We start from the raw sequence: 7,571 nt of genomic DNA on the forward strand, positions 1-7,571 counted from the left end.
CTAGAACATTCTAGAGGTCGGTTTGATGAAATGGATGCGCCTCCAGTTGGTTCATGTATCTCTATTAAGGGGGAACTTATCCCATCAATAAGGGAGCTATCCCACCCAAAGAGGGGGATGATCCCATTGATAGTGGACCTGAATAACCTCTTTACAGCACTATAAATAAAGACATTGAGCCAGAGGGAGGAGAGGTTGAAGCTATACATTTTCTTTGGGTAAATGCTGCAGGAATTAGGACTCCCATTTAGAACCTTGTGAGGAGAGATTGTCTTTGCTTGATTCTACTTGGAAGTGGGTGAGCTTTGTCAAAGTAGAGGAAAACCCGTGATGGACCCTGGGAGGAACTTGCACAACACCAAGGCCAGGTTGTAAGAGTTTCTTTGTTTCGTTATTAATACAAACTGGTTTATTTTTCTCAATAGCTTGTGTTAATGAGTTATTTCATGTGTTCCTTGGTCTGCATGTTGAATATATGTTTTATTATATGAAATGCAAGTGCTTGGTAATTGTTTGATTGTTTGTGGTTGCAGGAATTGACTTGAAGGAGGAGCTCATCCGGATCGGCAAGGACGGACTACAACAACCGCGTTTTGGAATAAGGTAAGCCTAAACACTTGTAGTTTTCATGTTTTAAAAGGTATATTTAGAGAAAGATCACTCCATTTTGTCTTGTTTGTCGCTAGAGAGTTTAGACTCCTAGGGAGGTCAGTTGTGTCCGCACAAACGACTTTTTCCGCCACGACAAATTGGCGACTCCGCTGGGGAATCCATTAATGTGAAAGTCTTTTCCTTTGTGTGAACTTTGCTCTGAGAAAATCATTTTTATTTTCTGGTTTTTGACTGTGAGAATTAGTATTTGGGTGGCTTAGCTTTAGATTTAGTTAGATTTGGTTTTTCTTAACTTTTCCAGAAGGACGCACCCTCTGAGTACTGCACAGTGCGTCTTTGGACGCGCTGTTGCCGTTTGCACAGAGCGGGCCCGCGCCTGTTCTAACGGGTTGCCTGCGTCTTCCTGTAAAAATTTAGGAAAACTCCATTTTTGCTTTAATTGCTTTTAGATTTTGGTTTTTCTTAGTGTTTTCTGCCCAGATCCTTTAGTACCCGGTCAAAAATTTTCACCTGAACTTGTTTCATTAGCATTCCTGCTTTTAGCTTTCATCAATTGGGTGTTTTGAGTCTCTTTTTTGAGAAATTCTTAATTTGATTTCCTTTGGTCATTACTTGGAGGTTTCTCTCAGTCTTTTCACAATTTTGCATCTTTTTGCTTTTGTTTTTGCAAAAAAATTTCCCCCTCATTCGCCGGGGGGGGCTAAATTGTGTATGAGTGTTAATCGCCTTTGAGTGTTTTTATGTTTTGATCTTTGGAACTCTCGCCCAATTTTCTCGACTTGCACTTGATTGGTTCTTAGATTACATTAGAATCATCTTGTGTTTGAGGATTCTCTTGCATAGATCACATTTGCATAATTAGAATTCTCACTTTCAGAATATGAATGAAAAATGTGCATAGATTACATTTGCATACTTTTCAAGTGAATTGTGCTTAGATTACAATTGCATAGTTTACATTCTGAAAAATCAATCGTAGATTTAGATCAGCTTTCTTTGATTTGAATTTACACAAAAATAAAAATAAAAATTGGTTTGGAATTGATTTGCATTAGTTTTTTCTTGATGAAATTAGTGCATTAGAGAATTTGTTAAATTTTCTCTTAATGATCAATTTTTTGCATTGTTGGAAGTGAATGGAAACTCTCTCCTTACTCTAGTTAGGATTCATCGAATTGAAAGGATTGCATTATCATATTTGATTGCATTCAGTTGAGTCGGGTCATAACACCATTGGTTTCATCTCCATTTACCCATTTGAGTAATAACAGCCTTAATAACACAGCGCTTAATTAAAATTCATCTAGTAATTTTTACATTTCTAGGGCTCTGAAACACCAACATAGCTTAGGCTAGGGTCTTGGAGTAGGTAAGTACTTAACTCTCCAAGACTACAAAACCAAACAGATAGTTTATCTTGAGTAGAATAAATCCAATTGTTTCAATTGCACTCTGGGAAAGCTCCTCTTAAAGGAGAAGCACGAGCTCGTGTCCGAACCAGTGAGGGGATCATTCCCCCCTCGTTGGGAATGACGCCAGACAGTACGTATTACAAACGGTAAACCTCGGATTAACCATTGTCGAGGAGCCAGGGGTCACTTATCGGTAAATCTTGGATTGTTGTCAAGGAGCCGGTAAGGGGATTGAGCTTGCTACTCTGCCCTTGCGTGCTGTCGGAGTTTAGACTGTTCCCCCAGGTGTATTTGTTACTGTTGGTGACCTTAGTGACCATAATCTTTAGGGTTCTACCGAGGTGACGATGGAGGGAAGGTCCCACTGTACCTGGAGCAGACGTCGGTTATACTCACTTGGATTTTCCGGGGGGTTCACTTCACTTCGAGACGGTTAAAGTGGAGGAACTTGTGCCGGTCTATTCATTAAGCAGGTTGTCGGGGTAACTGTTCCACCCGCCATTTCTGTACTGAATTCTGCGAGGTTGGGCTTCATCACCAACTAGTGTTTTCGGTCCGGAGAGCTTACTGTTTGTGTGTGGTTTGACTCCTAGATTTGATAGCGCGTGTTAATTTGTTTGTTTTTACTTTTAGAGACCATAGGTGTGAATTGTGAATTTTAATTGTTAGGTGTGAATTGTGAATTGTTAATTTTAGTTTTAAATTGTTAATAAAATTCACTGAAGTTGAATATAATGGCAAATGTTCCGGAATTTATCAACCTAGGAACCCCTCCTAATGAGAATCCTAGTACTTTTCCTTACTTTGGAAATGTTGGTCCTCCTTATATGGCTACTTTGTCATTACCTGGATTTACAATAGGTTTACCGATATGGTTATTTTCAACTTCGTTGGCCCAAAATACTCCAATTGTTCCATCTCAACCGGATGCTTCACCACAACAGAGTTCACCATCTCAACATCACCAACCTTTTGTTGACCCTTTACCTTCTTCGCCTAATTTTTCTTCCTCCATTTCTTCCTCTTCGCCTGGTAAAAGCCTTGATGCTAGTAACCAGGAGGCTAAGAAGAAGAAGAAAGGGAAGAAGAAGAAGAAGAAGAAGAAGCAAGATAAGAAAGAAGTCAACCAACCAACCATGGCTGTAAGTGTTAGTTGTGTTGAAGAAAATTCCGACATGCATCGTAAACCCAAATACCCTTGCAGGCTTTGTAAGGGTGACCACTTCCTTGTCAATTGTCCTGGTATTCCAAAGGTCTTGGAAGTATGGTCAGAAAAATCTCATCAACTTTCCATTGATCCATCAACCAGTGATAGTCAGGTTCCTGGGAAAAAGGGTAAAGTTAGGTTTCCTTGTAAGTTATGCAAAGGGAGTCATCAAACTCACATTTTCCCTCACATGGATGAAGCCTCAACATTGTTGGAAAACCTTACTGTTCCACAGCAAGAATTTCCAACTGGTTACCGTAAACTTTCTCCCAACCTACCGTCAACTGACGGAGTGATTGATCTAAATTCAAGTACAGTCGATCACACTCTCCCATTGGAGAGTGAAACTCATGTCACTCAGGTTGATGGTCCATTAGTTGATCAAGTGGTCGATTCAATTTCACATTCGGTCGATCACACACTCCTTTTCGAGAGTAAATTTCATACCGCTGATGTTCTTCTTGTTACATCGGATTCTTCTATGTCGGGGGGCATTTCACCTGTTTCTACAGAACCCCCTCCAAGTACTGAGGTCTTTTCCTTTGATTGGAATAGACTGACAGAACCTCGTCTTCCTTCCTCCATCCCTTTCCAAATCATTGTCAAGGCTGGTGGTAGGGACATACATCGTACTCAGGTAGATGAAGGTGCTTCTGTTAGTATTTTATCCTCAGCTGTTTGGAAAGCTTTGGGTTCCCCTCAGCTTGCGCCTATTACGCAGAATCTGAAAGCTTTTAACAGAACAATTAGTGAACCTTTAGGGATCCTTCCTAAGTTTTCTATTACCTTGGAAGGTAAAACTGTTTGTGTTGATCTTATGGTAGTTCGAGGTCCCTTGGATTTCAATTTACTCCTTGGGCGAGACTATGTTTATGCAATGAAAGCTGTCGTATCGACACTCTTTCGCGTGATGTCTTTCCCTCACAATGGCAGTATTGTGACTGTAGACCAGCTTTCGTTCCCTAGTCTTTTTTCAACTACCAATAATATGACACCCCTAAATGTTCCTGATTCTAAAGTAGTATCTACCCTGCCACGGGTTAATTATGTGGCAACCGGTCCCATGATTTCAGTTACCGATGTAAGTGAGCCTCTCACTGTTTGCTCATCTTCCTTTGATTTAGCTCCGGTAATTGACATGGAAAACTCTATGGGATTACTTGAACACGATGTTTTTATCCCTTTTGAGTCCCTTGACATGTGTTCCTTCCCAAGAAGTATTCTTCCTTCGGATGAAGACCTCTTGGAAGCCATGATCAAGGTGTGTCCATTGACATGTCTTTCCTCCAGTTGGAAGCCATGATCAATGTCACGAGGAAAGTTCTTTTTACTGAGTCAACCTCGTTAAAAAATGAATCAGTGAGTACGAGGATAGTTTTTTCCTGTATCAACCTCGTTAAAAAATGAAATAGGCTAGCATGAGGACAGTTCTTTTACTGAGTCAACCTCATTAAAAAATGAATCAGCTAGATTTTAGGATATGTAGGTAGATTGTAGAAAGTAGGGTTTGAGGACAGTTCCTGTTACTGAGTCAACCTCATTAAAAAATGAATCAGGTTTGAGGATAGTTCCTGTTACTGAATCAACCTCGTTAAAAAATGAATCAGGTTTGAGGATAGTTCCTGTTACTGAGTCAACCTCGTTAAAAAATGAATCAGGTGTGAGGATAGTTCTTTTCTTGTGTCAACCTCCTTAAAAATGAAACAACTCCCTTTTCAAGTTAAATATTGAAAGTAAACCTTCATTTCATCCAGCCGGTTGAATGCAATGAAGCCTGGGGGGCATGTACCTTGCTTTGCATCATTATGCTAGGGGCATGTGAACTTCTTGAGCATAGTTCCTTGTCTTGTGTCAAGCTCTTTAAAAAATGAAACAAGGGTAGGTTAAATAGGTAGATTGTAGAGCGTCTGAAGCATAGTTTTTCTCTGTTTCAAGCTTTTGTAAAAATGAAACCTATCTCGAGTCAATTTCAGTTATTTTCAAGACTCGTTAAACTCATGAAAATCCCGAGATTATTTTGCTATTTTTCATTCTCGTAAAACAAATGAAAATGCCGAGTTCTTTCCGTCTTTTCCTGCTCGTAAATTAAATTGAAAGTCGGCCATATGAGTACATTTTTATCATTTTTTCAAACTCATTAAAACTTACAAAAAAGTGAAACCTCAGAGTCATCTTTTAAGCCCTTTTCTGACTCCTAAAACATGAAAAGATTGCCGAGCGTTTCTTTTACACTCGTTAAAACGGAATTAAAAGACGGTCCCCTTATAGCTCTTTTCTGACCGTAAAATCAGGAAAAGATTGCCGGGTTTTTGTCGTTTCAAACTCGATACGGAAATAAAACGACGTGTCCTTGATCGCTTTTTACTTTTCAGGTCAGTGGCACTAATTATGAAAGTACTCCTTGGTCGCAAGATCAAGCGGTTCCCCCAGGTATTATTTTATACTTTTTCGGGCTTGAGGGACACAAATGTACGAAAAAGTTCAACGTGGAGTCTCCTTTAGTTTTTTCAGACTCTCTAAAATTGAAAAACGCCGAGTTTCTCCTATACTGGGCTCGTTAAAACTTTTACAGTAGAGGACCTGTTAAATTACAAATAGGAACGAACCACTCCTTCCTAGGGTTCGAATTTAAACTAGGTTGGACTCATCCGAAGGATGAGCTTATAATCGAGCATATGTTATCCTCCTCAAGCTTGTTAAAAATAAAGAGGTACTTGCCAGAAATGGTGGGGGAAAAGAGAGAAGAATGAACCTATTTGTCACCTTTTGTCTCAGAAGAAACTTTATTACCACTCTTGAACACGACACTTTTCATTCACCTGGGTTGGGAAATCTTTTACCTCACAGTTGACCAAATCACTTTGAAAGTCTTTAACCGGGTTTCGGGGATTAACTTTGAGTTATTCGTCACCAAGCCATCTGTTGTGTCGTTATGTGTTCAAGAGGTCTGCAAGCAAAATTTTCATCTGCAAAATACTTGTCATCCATTTGACCATCCCTGAGTCAGTCCTTACGGCAACATTTCTTCAACTTGAACAATGATTTCGTGTTGCGGGCTTGCCTGCAACGGGTCGCTTTCTATCGACATCGGCACATTATCTAGAAAGATGACTTAGGAATCGACAGTACCTTGAAGTCTGCATGCATCAATGGCAGGTTTCTCGCCTTTGACGTCAGTTTACATCATTGACTTTCGATCAAAGGATTCCGTGAAGTGTTCGACATCAAAACATCTATTCACATTGATAGAATCGTACCAATTCGGGAAGTAGAAGTGAAGACCCTGGATCTAGTTTCTACCATCCAGGCTGCGAGGAGTTTTGTATTCATTATCTATGTAGACTAATCATAAACAGATGGCTGCGTCCATACTGTGTCTACAAAAGTCTATTAAAATGATGTACTACAAGATCATTCCTGTATCAGAATAGTTAGTCCATTAGTTAAAGTTTTGAATCTGAGTATGGGAATGCCTACCTCAGTGATGATATAATCTTATCCATGTATTTTGTGTTGAAAATTGCAGGTTCCAACCAGGCCATCCACAAGACAATCCTTGAAATGATAAAGCGCTTCACCCTTCCTAGAATTACAAAACCCTATTCTATTCCAGGCTTCGCACTTTAGGGGGCAATCTGTTACACTAAAAAATGTCACCTTGACTACTCACAGTTAGTATGGCTCAAATCAACAGTCATGCTACCCTCTTAGGCAAGTCTCATGCCTCTGTTATCCATCTCAAACTCAAAGAAGAGAGAAAGTCTTGTAAAAACTATGTTTATCTCTGGGGTCGCAGGTTCTCTCTAGCCTTACCTGCGGGGACGCTGACCATGTTCACAAAATCTGCGTCCATGGACGCTCTGTATGTTAAGGGACAGGTGCGTCCCTCTGTAAAAGGCAAAATGCGCGAGTTTTATCTTGAAAAAGTTACTTGTGGTTACTTCTAGAACATTCTAGAGGTCGGTTTGATGAAATGGATGCGCCTCCAGTTGGTTCATGTATCTCTATTAAGGGGGAACTTATCCCATCAATAAGGGAGCTATCCCACCCAAAGAGGGGGATGATCCCATTGATAGTGGACCTGAATAACCTCTTTACAGCACTATAAATAAAGACATTGAGCCAGAGGGAGGAGAGGTTGAAGCTATACATTTTCTTTGGGTAAATGCTGCAGGAATTAGGACTCCCATTTAGAACCTTGTGAGGAGAGATTGTCTTTGCTTGATTCTACTTGGAAGTGGGTGAGCTTTGTCAAAGTAGAGGAAAACCCTTGATGGACCCTGGGAGGAACTTGCACAACACCAAGGCCAGGTTGTAAGAGTTTCTTTGTTTCGTTATTA

The sequence above is a fragment of the Pinus tabuliformis genome, chromosome 9, assembly GCF_031772625.1.
Source record: "Pinus tabuliformis cultivar Carrire ecotype Pingquan chromosome 9, CPIR1, whole genome shotgun sequence".
NCBI lineage: Eukaryota > Viridiplantae > Streptophyta > Pinopsida > Pinales > Pinaceae > Pinus > Pinus tabuliformis.